The sequence below is a fragment of the Castor canadensis genome, chromosome 12, assembly GCF_047511655.1.
Source record: "Castor canadensis chromosome 12, mCasCan1.hap1v2, whole genome shotgun sequence".
Lineage (NCBI taxonomy): Eukaryota > Metazoa > Chordata > Mammalia > Rodentia > Castoridae > Castor > Castor canadensis.
This window is the reverse complement of record NC_133397.1, coordinates 56,004,575-56,020,107: the sequence shown is the minus strand read 5'-3', so window position 1 is coordinate 56,020,107 and position 15,533 is coordinate 56,004,575. Positions and strand designations below refer to the sequence as shown.

Sequence of the window (15,533 nt, the reverse complement as noted above, 5' to 3'; positions counted from 1 at the left end):
TCCTTAGAGGGAAGAAAGCAAGGACACCAGCAAAAGGATAAGAAATGTTTCCTTGCCCTGCAAAGGTTCCAACATGCTCTGAAAAATAAGGATTTCAGGCTTAATGTGTGTGGAACAAAAGGCCGTTGTGAACTGTGTATAAGAGTTGGTGAGAGTTTGTATTCTGCCCCTTTTTTCTGTGGGAGTTATTTCCTGTTGTTGACTAGAGTTCTTTATTTAGAACCACCTAGCTTCAGAATGCCTGCTAGCTCGCAGAAAAGCATGTACTTAAACATAGGCTCATTTAAGACAATCTCTTTAAAAAAAAATTCACACTACTCATGCACTGAGACTACATGATATTCCCAAAGGTCAAGACTCCCAATTTCAAGAGACACAATAAAAAAGAACCAAAAAGTGTTTGGTGTGGCAGTTAGTGGTTACCTGAATATCCAAGTGAAAATAGTTCACAGGAAAGGTGTGTTTCCATTTAAATAACAACAAGTTTTGACTTTGTAGTGCTATATGAGTTCTTTGGCATTTCAAGGAAGTAACCAAAAACCACTCCATCTTTTATGAGGAAGAGTATTGATAGAAATTAACCTAGAAGGTGAATAATATGCTCAGACACAGGCTTTAAGCCAATTATTCCTTTATTCTTGCCCTATCAGATGGGCTTCCTATTAAGAAATTTATGGATTGTGGTTTGAAGCCAGCCTGGGCAAATAGTTTGCAAGACTCTGTCACCACAAAAATAGGACTGGTGGAATGGCTCAGGGTGTAAGCCCTGAGTTCAGACCTCGGTATTGTGAAAAAAACATTGTTATTTTAGCATTATCATTGGATTTTACAGTGGGCTTTTTGTTTGTCTGTTTGAGGGAGGGTCTTGGTGTATAACTCAGGCTGGCCTTGAATTCCCCATCCTCCTGCCTCAGCTTCCCTAGTGTTAGGATTACTGGTGTGCAGCAGCTCAGTCTATTATTGAGAGAGAAGGGGAAGAAATGAGCAAGAGGAATAAATTGTCAGTTAAATCATGGGGAATGACTGAATGTAGGAAATACAAATATTGTCCAGTATTTCTTAACAGACACTGGAAACGGTAGGGAAAAAAAACTTTTCCAAGTTCTGTTTCATGGGCAGCCATTAACCTAGTAAATTCCGAATTAATAAATTTAAATTGTTTATTACAAAGTATTTATCTTCTTTTGAAGTTTTTAGAAAAAGTATTTATTTTCTTTTAAAGTTTTTAGAATTTAGTAAATTCTGAAATAATAAATTTAAATTGTTTATTACAAAGTATTTATTTTCTTTTGAAGTTTTTAACTCTAGGTAAAATAGAAGAAGCTATCTCTCCCTCATTTCATTGCCCTCCTCTCTTCACCAGAGGTTCCACTTCCTGATCTTTATTATCTCTTAACGTATTTCTGTCCTTGTCCGCATACAGATACCTCTAAGCACTATGTAACAATGTTTTAAAATATTTTATAGTAGTGGTATTACATTGTGTGAATATGTATATTTACCGTACTTTATTCAACACTACATTTTTGAGGATTTAACCATGTTGATCTATAACTTGAATTCTTTTTAACCACTCTGGTTTTCAAGTGTATCACTTTGCTCTGATCTTGAGGAACCTTAATGTTACTTCTGATATTTTGCTGTCACTAACGTTCTTCCTATGTGTCACCATGGGGATAAAAACAAGAGTTTCTTTAGAGTCTGGACTTACCCTTTCTCATCTAAAATTCCTCAAGAGAACTAAGCCCCAATACCACAAGGGACTCATAGAAATCAGCAAATGCCACAAGTGAGAGCTTCCTTTTCCACCTTCCCCCCAAGCCTGTTGTTAAAGCCTGTTGTCAAAGGCATACCACTGCCTTTGACATTATGCCATCCTTGGGAGAACTGAGGCAATACGTATGTGCTTTTCTGAATGGTCATGTTCTCATGGAACCCCAGCTGAGATGGGTAGGGGTGTGCATATCCAGCTTTTTACTGAATGGGTGGCCACACCAACTTATAAACTCACCCAGGGTTCAGGAGAGTTCATTTTTTGTCTACATTTATTCATTGTCAGACTTTAGTTTTTGTCGATTTGATAGCTGAGAAGCTATCTCTTTATAACTTGCATTTTGTTTTACTGATGAGGTTGAGTGTCCTTTCACATGGTTATTAGACATTTATTTCCTCTTTTTTCTGTTTTTCTATTGTATTTATGTGTCTTTTTAAAAGCAAACTCAGAGGAATCTTTTCGTTTGCTTTTTTAAAAATTTTTTTTCTAGAGGAATCTTTGTTATTCCTTAATTCTTGTCTTTTGTTGAGTTTACCATGCATTATCACTTTATAACTTTTAGCTTGCCTTTGATTTGTTAGCAGTATTTTTGTTTAATAGATATTTAATTTTTAATGTAATCAAAGTTATTGATCTTTTTCTTTGTAGTTTGTGCTATGGGCATCTTTTCTCTTAATAGAATCTCTATAGGAAACAGAATTCCATTCAAAAGATTCAACAAAAGAGACTTTAATGCAGGGACTGGATTTTTTTTTTTTTTTGGTGGGACTGGATTTGAACTTGGGGCTTTTCACTTGCCAACCAGGGGCTCTACCACTTGAGCCACACTTCAGTCCATTTTGCTCTGGTTATGGAGATAGTCTCATGAACATCTTGTCTGGGTGCAGTCCTCCTGATCTTAGCCTTCCCCAAGTAGCCAGGATTACAGGTGTGTGAGCCCTGTACCAGGCTAATGTAGGGTCTTTTTACAGAGATGTGACAAAAGCTGAGGCATGGAACAGTGACAGTTGGAAGCTTTTGCTGTGTTTGTGCCTGAAAAGGGAGTGGGGGGAAGTGAATGCTGGGGTCAGCCCTATAGAATACACGGTGGAAGCTGGCATCCCCGGGAGGGAGGGGCCACGAGGCAGAGACTGTGACTGTGGAGAGCTGTTTGCTACCAGGCCAGGCCAGACCAGGAGGGAGCAGAAGTACCCCCGCTCTCTCCTTCTGACCCCTTCTGCTGCTGCTGCTGTCTTCTTTGACTGAATTGCAAACTAGTTGGCAAAGGAGCTTCTAGCGGCTGTCCACATATCAAGGTGTGGAGCAAAGCGGAGGCAAGTGGGGAGTGAGCCTCAGGAGATGAATATAGCACATATTTCTTATCCTGAAGCCAGAAGCATATTCTCCTATACAAGCTCTGAAAATTCCTACTTTTGTTTTACATATTTAGATTCTAGTCCACCTGAAATATTTTTTGGTAAATATTAGGTACCCAATTTTATTTTGTATTCAGGTAACCACGTGACCCCAAGCTATTTATTAAAGTCCCTCCATTCTTTCCCCACTGATCAGCAGTCTTACCTCTTGTTATACATTATACTCCAGATGTGGAGATTCTGCACTCCAAAATCTGTTCCATTGATCTATTTGTCTATACCTATGCCACCACCACTCTATTTTAATTACTAGAGCTTTATAATAACTTTGCTATCTAATAGGTCACATTCCCTATCTGTTCTTTGAGCTTATTACAACTATCCTTGGCCTTTTCTATTCTAGGTGAATTTTCAGATTAGTTTACCAACTTCCATAAAAATTGGGATTTAAAAAAACTAATGCGCACGTGCACATGCTGGGGATTGAACCCAGGTCTTTACACATGCTAGAAAAGTGCTCTACCATTAAATTACACTGATAGCCCCACCCCCAAAATTAGGATTTAAATTGGCTACTGATGAATTTAAGAGAGAATTACCGTTTCTATAGGATAGAGTATTCTTTTCCTCTCTACTAATTCTGATCTTCTCATCTGATGAATTTTAGAAAGATGTTTATTTTCTCACCTTTCATTTTTGGCTATAATATAAAGATAGTAATCCTGGAATCTTTATCCTCATAGCTGTTAATTTTTTGTCATTAAAACTGAAAAGCATGATTAAGAATTTTTTCTAATCCTGTGAAATTTGGGCTTTAATTTCTTAAAGAAGTTAAACAGAAATGCAAGTAGTGTTGAAATTACCAATATTAGTCCCACAAAAGTTATTTTTCTGCCTCTCCAGTACTGAATTGTGTTGTACTCTGGGGAATGAGACTGTAGTTACTGTAATTGTAATCAAGGAATCTTTTTTTTTTTTTTTCCCCTGAGGTAAGGTCTCGCTGTGTAGCCTAGACTGGCCTCTAGCTCACAATCCTCCTGACTTAGCCTCTGGTATACACAATTACAGGCATGTGCCACCATGTCTGATTGAATCCAGTACTTTTTAAATGAGATTTTTTGGTGTACTCTCTCAGATGTGTGTTTTCTTTCATATAAACCATCTTTAAGGATGACTAAATACATGCATTATTTGAGCAAAAGCAAGATCATAGTGTATACTGGTGTTTGTAGCAGAACAGAGCAGCAGTGGGCGTTGGTGCTACAGAAGATATTCTCGGAGTATTTGCTGCCATCTACTCTCCTTTCTAAATTTGGTGTTACAGATTCAACTTCTGTTTTTAAAAAGGGAAGTTGCATATAGATCACTCACACTATTATTTTCTCCTTAAAGCCAGTTTCTCTGATATCATATTTCCCATTTAAGGAGTTTTATATGACCTAAACAAGACTTCTCTAAGAAAACAGTTTTGAAAAAAATACTACTTTGCAAGATTAAATTTTTTGCTCACTATTTAAAGCATGTTTAAAAAAACACTTGGCTGGTTACACAAGTGACCCTAATGTGGTGATAGTCTCCATCTGAGCTGCTTGCTTTAGTTTCTTCCTAGTTGACTTCTCTCTGTGCATTTCTGAAATTCTAAATATAAAAGATTATTTTTAATGTAAAGACTTTTTCAGTTTAAAGTAAGAGTCTACTATTATTGAACTGTGGGATGAGTTTTTAAAAGGTCATGCTTATTCTGGCAACAGGTCTTAAAAGACAATTCTACATTGGTAACTAAAAGAAAAGATAGTGTCAGTCTGGGGATGTAGTTCACTGGAAGAGCACTTGCATAGCATGCATAAGGCTCTGCGTTCAACTCTCAGTATGAGAGAGAGAGAGAATGAACAAATATGTCTGTACAAATGTGCAGACCTCTCCTCCAGAAAAGTGGCAAAGAGCTGATTGATTTCTTTGTTTGTGTTGGCTTATATATTTAAACTGTATTCTCAGCTTACGTGCTTATTTTCTTATGATACTTCATAGACTACACTTAGGCATTTCCTGGCATCTGTACACATTAAAGTCTTGAATTTCTTTAGGTAGAAGTTTTATAGCGAGGGTTTCAAAAAATTGGTTTGAGGGTCAGGCAGGTGTCTCATTGCCTATAATCCCAGCTATTTGGGAGTTGCAGATTGGGAGGATGGTGATTTGAGGCCAGCACAAGCAAAAAGTTAGCAAACCCCTATTTCAATAAATAAGCTGGTGTGGAAGCAAACATCTGTAATTCCTGCTATGTAGAAAGCAGGAGCTGGGCTGGCCTTGGACCAAGATCCAAGGCCAGCCCAGCACAAAACACAACATCCTGTCCAAAAAAACAACTAAATCAAAAAAGGACTGGGGTGTGACTCAAATGGTAGGGTGCCAGTCTAGCAAGCATGAGTCCCTGAGTTCAAACCCTAGTACTGCCAAAAAAATTGATTTTTTGATTGATTACAAAAATCACTGCACTTCTTGCAAAGGGCCTCTTTACTCTTAAGTGGTTTTTATTTTGTTTTTGCTTCGTTGAGACAGGATCTTGCTGTGTTGCCCAGGGTGGTCTGAAACTCCTGGGCTCAAGGGATCCCTTCCACCTCAGCCTCCCTAGGGACTGGGACCACAGGTGCTCCACCATGCCTGCCTTTCATAGGTGGTTTGAAGACACAGCCTGGATGGTTAACCACAGTGGCTATGAGAATATGTACAAAAAAATGGAATTTAGTCTTGTCAGTCATATAAACTTGCTGGATTTTGAAACATAAAAAACATCTGACATTATATGTAGTGCTTTTGAAAATAATGTTTTTCCTATCATTTAGGCAAGTTTTCCTCAAAATTAGTATTGGTTGATAATTTTCGTAACATGTTTAATTACTGGCATATTTTTGCATTGCCTCCCCATGAGGGCCTGAAAGTGACATTAATAAATGAGCATTTGAACCATTCAGAATGTCTTGAAATTTGGATAAACAATTAAAGGCTGATGGCCTAAGCTACATTTTGGTTTTCTCCAGCCTTTACCTGCCTCTTTACTCATAAGCATCAAATATTGTATATGCATAATTTTTCTGGTGCTGAGTATCAAATCCAGGGCCTTTTGCATTCTAAGCAAGCACTTCACCACTGAGCTACACCCCCAGCCAAATGCTGTGTTTTTATATATAATTAATGAAACCTTTAATTCTTAGAGTAAATAGAAGAGAAAAATCTTCATAAAGAAGTACAGAATAATGGCATTATGGCAATAATTTGGAGTTTATCTGCAAGGTTGGGCCCCAAATAGTGAGGCTGTGTAGATTAATTTTTATCAGTATGTACTTTGTCAGTGTCCTATAGTCCTTTTATGTTAAGCTCAAATGGAAGATTTTAGAAATGCTGAAATGCAGTTTGATTACAATGTTACATTACTTCCTAGTGTTCCTTCTAACTATGAAAGTTCCAAAATATTGCTTGTGTGTGCATACTTATTTATATGTGCAGCCAGCACACACATACACACACACAATGTAGTGAAAAAGTGGTGAGAGCTCGCATGGTGGTGTACCTTTGATCCCGGCCACTTGTGAGGCTGAGGTGGGAGGATCACTTGAACCCATGAGTTTGAGACCAGCCTAGGCAACATGATGAGACTCTCCATCTCCAAACGAAGGAGATGGAGGAGGAGTCGGAGAAGAAGAGGAAGAAAAAAAAAAAAAAGAAAAGGTGGTAAAAGGGAAGTTTCAGCAAGATGGAACTCCTTGAGTTCACAGATGATCCTGGAGGCTAGACATAGAGTAACAAACAGACAGCTTATGAGCAGTGCTGGAAGTGGATGAAGGTCTAGAAGATGTGGTGAGCTTTATTTCTTTTTCTGTTGTGGTGTGGCTTTAGATTGTCCCGTGGGTTAAAAAAAAGGTCAAGGACAGGTGGGGTTTGTTTTTTTTTTAAGGAAAGAAATAGAATTGACATCCCATGAGCTTAGTGCAGAGATGAAGCTGAGTGAGGTGTCGTTCCTGACACAGCACCCTTGTGCTGGTCCCTCCACTGAGCTGTACTTCCTATATGTCTGTAAACCATCCACTGTTCTGAGGAGTTCACCCTCTTCTCAAGGCACTCAGCATTCTTGGCCTCCACAGAAAGTTATCGAAGGTTAGATGGTGCAGCCTTTGGGCCCCTTTGTCTCTGGGAGCCAGCTTGTTGAAGTCAGGAGTTCCTCAGTTGGTAGGCCCTCAGAACCTCTACTCCTCATGAGATGTGGAGAGCAGCCCCTGCCCTGCCTGTGGCCTAGGGATGGTGTTAAGAAGAGCAAACAAGTAGGTCCATATGAGAGGGCCTTGGAAATTGTCATGCTGTTTGTTGTTCCAGACATCACAGCCAGACGACTTGAGTGACCATAATGGGTAATAAGTCCAGGAGAATATGGGTAGGTCTGCTGAAATTAATGAAATCATGAAAAAAAATCAAGAAACAAAGCCTATTAAAGAGAACACATCATTGTTGTTTGTATTTTTAATCCTTTCATTTAGAAATGTGTGAATGTGAACCTGGTTTTACTCTTCCAAATAAGCTGAGCAGGTTACAAAGCTTCACATGGACTACCCATGAGGGAAGCAGTGAAATCACATTTTCAGAGGCTCTGGGGTTCTAGAAAGGCCTCTTGAAATATGACTCCAAGGTCCTTCTTTTGCTGGGTGTAAAAGCAGGTTTAGATTCTGATTCAGTCTCCCTGCAGGCTGTGGCTGAAGAGCTAGATTCAGAATCACCAGGTTCAACAATCCTGTGCTCAGGCCAACAGAACCCGGTAGTGATCTGAAATCTATGACATAGTAAGTTAAGAAACTAAAATATCATGGCTTAATCATAATTCAGTAGTGGGATTATACAAAGATGTTTACATTCCTTATCTAGGATTCTTCATACACCAGGTTAGTTCCCAGGACAAGAAAGGTCTGGAGGGAGGCACCTGCACATCCATGTTTATTGCGGCACTATTCACAATAGCCAAGTTATGGAAACAGCCAAGATGCCCCAGCACTGACGAATGGATTAAGAAAATGTGGTATCTATACACAATGGAATTTTATGCAGCCATGAAGAAGAACGAAATGTTATCATTCGCTGGTAAATGGATGGAATTGGAGAACATCATTCTGAGTGAGGTTAGCCTGGCCCAAAACACCAAAAATCGTATGTTCTCCCTCATATGTGGACATTAGATCAAGGGCAAACACAACAAGAGGATTGGACTATGAGCACATGATAAAAGCGAGAGCACACAAGGGAGGGGCAAGGATAGGTAAGACACCTAAAAAACTAGCTAGCATTTGTTGCCCTTAACACAGAGAAACTAAAGCAGATACCTTAAAGCAACTGAGGCCAATAGGAAAAGGGGACCAGGAACTAGAGAAAAGGTGAGATCAAAAAGAATTAACTTAGAAGGTAACACCCACGCACAGGAAATCAATGTGAGTCAATGCCCTGTATAGCTATCCTTATCTCAACCAGCAAAAACCCTTGTTCCTTCCTATTATTGCTTATACTCTCTCTACAACAAAATTAGAAATAAGGGCAAAATAGTCTCTGCTGGGTATTGGGGGGGGGAGAGGGAGGGGGCGGAGTGGGTGGTAAGGGAGGGGTGGGGGCAGGGGGGAGAAATGAACCAAGCCTTGTATGCACATATGAATAATAAAAGAAAAATGAAAAAAAAAAAAAAAAAGGTCTGGAGGCTGTGCAGTTACAATGTTCATTGGAATTTTCTGTAGAAGCCAGAACAGTGTCATGAGGAGAATATTAATCCGTCAAGAATGGCATCTCTGTGGCACAGAACCAATGTGTAGAGACCAGTAGTAGTGGCCCCCAGTCTTTACTGGAGTAGTGTCCTGGAAGGCAGGGACCTTGGAGTTAGTGGAGCCACCAAGAAAGATGTTCACATTTCAGTTGACCTCCATACATTTATTGCTGTTGTTGCTGATTTGTTTGTTTGAGACGAGGTCTCACTGTGTAGCCCAGTCTGGCCTCAAACTTGTGATCCTCTTGCCTCCTGATTGCTGATTTTCCAGTCATCCGCCACCATGCCCAGCTTCCTCACAAGTTTTTTTTTGTTTTTGAAAATTTCAGTAGAAAATAGTAGCAAATGGGATAGGAGGGAGCTAATGCCCGCCAAAAAACAGGCATGGTAGTGCACTCCTGTAATCCTAACACTTAGGAGGAAGAAGAAGGATTGTGAGTTCCAGGCTAGCCTAAGCTACCTAGGAGATCCTGTCTCAAAAAAAAAGAAAGATAGAAAATGGTCTTAATTAAAAGCATTTTTCTTCCAATATTGTCATTAATATTGTATTCCAAGTCAAAATTAAAATATTGTCAGATTTTGAAGAGGGGAAAAGGCTTATCTAACAGAAAAATAAACTCCCTTGAATAGCAGCTCAGTAACAACATGGCAAGCATTGGAAAAGCAGTCCTCCATTGGAGTTCTGCTGTGTGGATAGAGACTTTAGGGAGGAGTAGGAAAAAGCCTGACAACAGTGGGTGGAAGAAGGGCTTGAAAAAGTTTGCAGAGGTAGTGAGTTAACTTGGTACTTTGGAACAGCGGAGGTTTAAATCTAGTACTGAACTTGTCTGTGCCAGCTACATGAGGGTGTTAGTTTCTCCAAATCATTGTATCTATATCAGCTCCTTGAAAATCAGTGAGTTAAGTAATATGACTTCCAGAGTTTTATTTTGAAGATCTATTCCAGGTTTTCAATTATTACATTTTGGAGTTCTGTTTTTTCTATGAAGATATTATTTAGTCCAGTTGGTTGTGTAATCCTTGTTAATAAATGAAACATTTATCCTTTTTTGCCATAAAACCAAGACTAATATTTGCAAGGTATATAGATGGATGATTATTGCTAGAATTTTAGGTGGAGCCTAAAATATAAAATATAATACAGGTAAAAGAAAACTTACAAGTTTAAAGCCTATTTTAAAGTTTTTGTTTCTCCAGCTAGGGGGGTAGCTCAGTGGTAAGTGTGCTTGCCTAATTTGTGCCAGGCTCTCTGGGTTCTGTCCCCAACACACACAAAGATAAATAAGTCTGTATCAGTTTATGTATCTGGCTTATCCCTTGTTTCTTTGGCACATGCTAATTAAGTGCTAAAAGTGGCCTTCAGTTAGTGCAGTATTGTATTAGTCTGCAAGACATGGGAAAGTAAGGGCTGGGGATGTACCTCAGTGTTTGAGTGCCTAGCATGCATGAAGCTCTAAATTTGATCCCAGTGCCCCCCCTCCAAAAAAAAAGGATATGGGCACAGAAACTTTCAAAAGGAAGCACTGAAATGTAAGCTGGTACAAAGTACACAATGATGCTGAAAAGAGCTTCTCTGAACTTAGGCTCATTAGCATTTTTAAGTATACTATCAGAGTTGTATGTTTATAAAAGAAGTATTTCCTTTCTTCCTAAACACTTATGTTCCTGATAATTAAATGTCAATGACTGACCTAATTTCTTATAACTATTCTAAAGTTATGTGAAATTGAGGAGAAGCTATAAATTCTGGATGAAGCCCTGAGAGTAGGATTATTTTAAATGGGCTGTTAAATGTCCCAAAGAGTGAAAACGACACTTGCATGTTCACTAAACATTTCCTGTTCATTTTTTAGGAATAAATAACTTTTTTCTTAAAGTCATGCCATTGCATACTTTGAAAGTGTGGGGAAGCCTTTCTTTACCCTGATAGACTTGCGTTTCCAGGGTGGGCAGGGATTGCTGTGCTGGCCTGTGTGTGACTCACGCTGGGGAAGAAGAAGGGGAGAGGGTTAACCACCTGGTGTTGACATTAGCGGCTGCTGAAGCTGCCACTTCATGCTGTGACTTTTTGGTCATAGAAGCGGGATTCTAAAAGCTGGGAAAGTGGAAGTTGTGTATAACATGTGCATTGATACAATATTACCAATTTCAAAAGTGTAAAGAGGTAGAAACCATTTCACTCCATTCGCCCCCCCCAAAACTCAGCTGTTTTCCTAAGAATTCAAACCTTTATTGAGAATGCACAGAGTAGAGACATTAGTGAATTTTGTGTCTACTCTGGAGACTCAAAAGTTGCCATTTTGATTTTAGTTCTTTTCTTTTGTAGAGGATTAATGTATTGGGGAAGCCATTTGCTAGAAAACAAGTGTCAGCCTGGTTCTGATGGCTCACACCTGTAATCCTAGCTACTTGAAAGGCTGAGATCAGGAGAATCATGGTTCAAGGCCAGCCTGGGCAAATAGTTCTCAAGGTCCCCATCTCCAAAAATAACTAGAGCAAAATGAACTGGAGGTGTGGCTCAAGTGGTAGAGCACCTGGTTAGCAAGCATGAAGTACTGATTTCTGAGTTCAAACCCCAGTCCCACCCAAAAAAAAAAAAAATCCAAGTATCATAAAAATTCTGCAAGTCTAACTTTCTTGCTAACTTCAATCAGTTCATGAATAACAGTTTAAATTCATTTTAAATTTAACAGAGCTAATGCCTGTGGCCTCCTACAAAGATATCACAGGAAGAGATTATTGCAGCTTCTATTTCAATGGCTTTTCCTTAAAGTGAGCAGTGAAAGTATAAATGAGTGGGTGGTTAGGAAACTGTTAGTAGTTAGTGTAGTCTGAAAATGCAGAACTCTGGAAATGAAAAATACTCTTGTCTCCCTAGCAAAATGTTTGAACATTGTGCCACCCAGACCCAGACTGAGCAAGACCTGCAAAGGGTCTTGAGCACTACTTCAGTGATACTTTAACTAATATGGAATGCCATTATAATGAAACTTTACAAAGATGTCCACAAAATAACTAGCTTTCCACATTGTACACTTAATGAAACATCTGTGTAAGATTTCGCTATATTGAGGGTTGTTTAAAGAGAAAACTAGACACATCTCAGCTACTATTTTAGCCCAAATTTAATTTTGATAAGATCACCAATTTGATAACAAATCATTACAGAGTAGTTTGAGTAGGTCTAAATTTGTCTTGATATTAACGACTTAACAGTCACCTCTATGTTAGGTCTTAAAGCTTTATAATCCCTAAATAAAACTGGTATAGTGGACCATTAAATGGCAAAGTGATCTGAGAAGACATTATTGATTAGAGTGGCAGCCAAAAATTTAAGGTGCCTGAATTACTTTTCTAATACCTTTACACTGGATGTGTATATAATGTTAAAAATAATCACGAATTTTCCACTTGAGCTGTCTCCCTGGCCTCTTTTCCTGGTGCTCTTTAAGTTCACACCATGTAGACATACACATCCCTGCTAGGTGTGAGTAGTTTAAAGGATAAACTTTCTTGAACGGGGTGTGGTGGGGGGGTGATTATCAACATGAAAAACTTGTGGGCAGAGGTCATCGCCTCCGACCACTTGCGTTTCCAAGCCTGGCTTCTCTCTGCTGTCTGCCGTGTTTTGCACCGTGGTTCAGCCTGCCACGAAGGATGCGACTCGGTTCTGTTCAGCTCCGAAAGTGCTGTTGACTTAGGTGACCCATTTCGAGTGTCAGGCTGAAGCAACCGAGCGCAAAGGGCTTTTTCTGTCCTCAGCTCCAGCTGGAGCCCCACCCTGCCATTCGGACATCTCTGTCCCGCGACAGGGGCGTCGGGTGAGTGCGGCAGCGCCTCGGGGCGGATCCTGCCCCTGGTCCCCTGCAGGGACCCTGCCCGCCCTGCTGACCGGCCCCAAGTTGCCGAATAGCTCGGATGCTTGTCATATTTGCGGTCGCGCGACTCGGCGGGCTGTTCGCGCGCTGCACCGCCGCCGCCTTTGTCACCAGCCGCTTCGTCATTTGCCTATTTTCCAGAGGGTGGGGGTTGCTGGTGGTAGCTGTGGCCCTCCGGCCAGCGTCTCCTCTGTCCCCTCCTCTGTAAGTCTTCGCTTCAGAGAACACGAAGGACGCGCCGGCGTCCGGCCAGGAGCGAGCCGGGGGCGGCGCTGCAGCCGGCGCCTCGCACTCCGCCTGCCCCTTCCTGCTCCTCGGTGGCCGCGGCCCGGCTCCGCATTTATCTCGCCTCCTGGGACCGCCGGGGAGGGCGGGGCGGGGCGAGGGCCGGGGGTGGGGCCGGGGCGGCGGGGCGGGGCCTGCGGAACCGGGGCTGGAGCTCGCGGGAGGCTCGCGGGCCGCACGTCACTCCTGCACGGCGAGTGCTGGAGCACGAGCTGCCGCTCGCTCGGCCGGGCGCCCCCTCCGCCCGCCTCCCGCTTCCTCCTCGCTGCCCCTCGCCGCCGCCTCCACCATTGTATAATGCTCCCGGCGCGCAGGCAGAGGACGCCGGAGTCTTAGCTACGGTCTCGCCTCCAGCCCGCTCCCCGGCGCCACCCTCGGGCCCCCGCAGCGGGCACTCCGCATGGAGCGGGAATAGCTTGAGGAGTGGGCGGAAACCCCTCCTGATGCGTTAGTTCCCAGGTGGAGCTGCATGTGGTAAGTTCTCGCCGCGCTGGGCAGGAGGGGATCCTCGGTGCGCTGGGCTCCCGGTGGGTGGGGGGCGGTGCTGGGGCTCCGCCAGGGCTGGCGGAACCCGCAGGGCGGAGGAGGGGCCGAGCGCGTCGCTGAGAGGGACCCGGGGCTGGAGCAGGTACGCTGAGCGCTCCTCCCCCGGCCGGCGCGCGCCCTGGGACCCCAGGGGCGAGGACCGCGACCCCCGCGTCCGCGGACACATCTGCGGGGGGAAGGGCGGGGGCCGGGTAATCACCCTCGGGGGTCAGGCGGGGGTCGGGAACTGGCTAGAGCCGGAGGCGGGGCGGAGGGAGACCGGAGCTGTCGCCTTTTACAGCTGGGATGTGTGTGCGTGTTGTGACGGTTGTGTTGTTGTGAACGTGCGAGAGTTTTTTTAAGGCTCGGATTGCTGGCACTGAGGCTGCTTCACTTTTGAGTTCCGTGACCGGATTTGATCCAACTTGCTATAGTTTGTGTGAGTTTCCTGGGATTTTTATGTTAAGACAGCCCTCTCCACCCTCTTTTCGTCTGTGACCAAGTGAATTGATTTTGGATCTGAATGTATATTAAACTTAACGTCTCGTTGGTTTTTAAATTAGAAATCTACAAGTCATCTTCGTGGTAACCGCCTATGACGGAGGGGGAGGGGGGCTGAGGGGAGCCAGCTGTCCCGAGTCCTAGACTTTGTACCCTTAAGACAGAGGGTGGCTTCAGAGGGCCATTGCATGGAGAGAAAATCCTGAATTGTTCTTATTTTGCCGTGGCCATGAGTTATCTTATCTTTAGCAGAAGTAGTAATCAATTGAGATGATAGTTGAGTTTTAAGTTTCACAAAAACATCAGACACTGTTGGCCATAGAGTAACTTTGTGCTTGCGAGCTGGGTAGTTTCAAGAGGTAGAAAGTAAGTTTTACAGGCACTGGATGCGGAAGGGCAGTCAGCAGGGTGAGAACTCATCCTCAGACTACAACAGTTTTTCTTTGAATCGAATTGGGCAGCCTCCGTTGGCCTGAAAAGAGCAAATGTTTTCAAGCTTTGTTAACGAGATATGCTTTCTGATTTCCCAGTGTATGTTGTTCATAGCGAATGTATAGAGCCTGGAAGTTGTAGTCACCAATAAGATTACTGAGGTCTTAAGTATTCGAAATCCCTGACTGTAGTAAGGTGGGCTTTGGGCTCCTCAACTCCTGGAGGGCCGCCCACTTGAGAGCCCTCAGTAGTTTTGTGATGGGGGTGGGAAGAGAACATGGTTGCTTGGCTCACCAGAAAGCTCCTCTCATCCTAGCAGCTCCTCTTTTTAGCAGTCTATTCTGATTTGAGCGTGCTGGGAGGATGAAAATACCCATTCCAAGATCCCAGCTTCTGGCCTAAGCAAGAATAGCTTGTCTACAGATCCCTTTTTCTTGTTCATCTTATTAATTTCTTTATGCAAAAAGCTATAGAGGCAAATGTTTCATTTTCCTTTAGCTTCATGGACTTACTTAGAGGTATTATATATGAATATAAATTGTTTATGTTGTACATGAAGTTAGGAGCCCTTTAAATAGTTTTTACTTCTTTCTCCTCCTCCTAATTAAAATGTGCATAACCACAGTGCTCTCAAATCTTATGAAAGGATTTGGTAGCTTTTTTTTTTTTTTTTTAGCACCCTGTTCTATTACTTACTTCGTTTTGACAGGTAGAGGAGAGGACTCACATTTTATAATGCTAACCAAATGGATGGCAGAAGGTGTCCTAGGGAACAGTTTTATTGTCAAGCAAGTGTCACGGCCTCTTAGGTAACAGCTGCTCAGGCTTGCTTCCATTAAAGCGCTAAGAGAAGGATTTTAACTCAGATTTAGAAAAATCTTTACACTCCTGTTTGCTGAATTGTCCCCCATTAAAGCTTTTTAAATTTAGTTGAAGAGCTGAAATGCAAATTTTGCCCACTTGCTACATGCTAAATTATTAATAAATGGGCATGG

The 15,533-nt window shown here is 42.1% G+C and overlaps 1 protein-coding gene across 3 annotated transcripts in view; it reads left to right on the top strand.

The window, feature by feature from the left end:
* Sertad2 (SERTA domain containing 2) overlaps positions 1-15,533 on the top strand; it is a 103,618-nt gene that overhangs the window by 68,764 nt on the left and 19,321 nt on the right. The window contains exon 1 of one of the 3 annotated variants that reach the window (XM_020161687.2): positions 13,254-13,554. The exons of 1 other annotated variant lie outside the window; for it this stretch is intronic. The gene's annotated coding sequence lies outside the window, so the exon portion shown is untranslated. Of the gene's footprint in view, positions 1-13,253; positions 13,555-13,686; positions 13,709-15,533 lie in introns of those variants that run through there. One more of the 3 variants, XM_074049854.1, reaches the window with a different exon arrangement.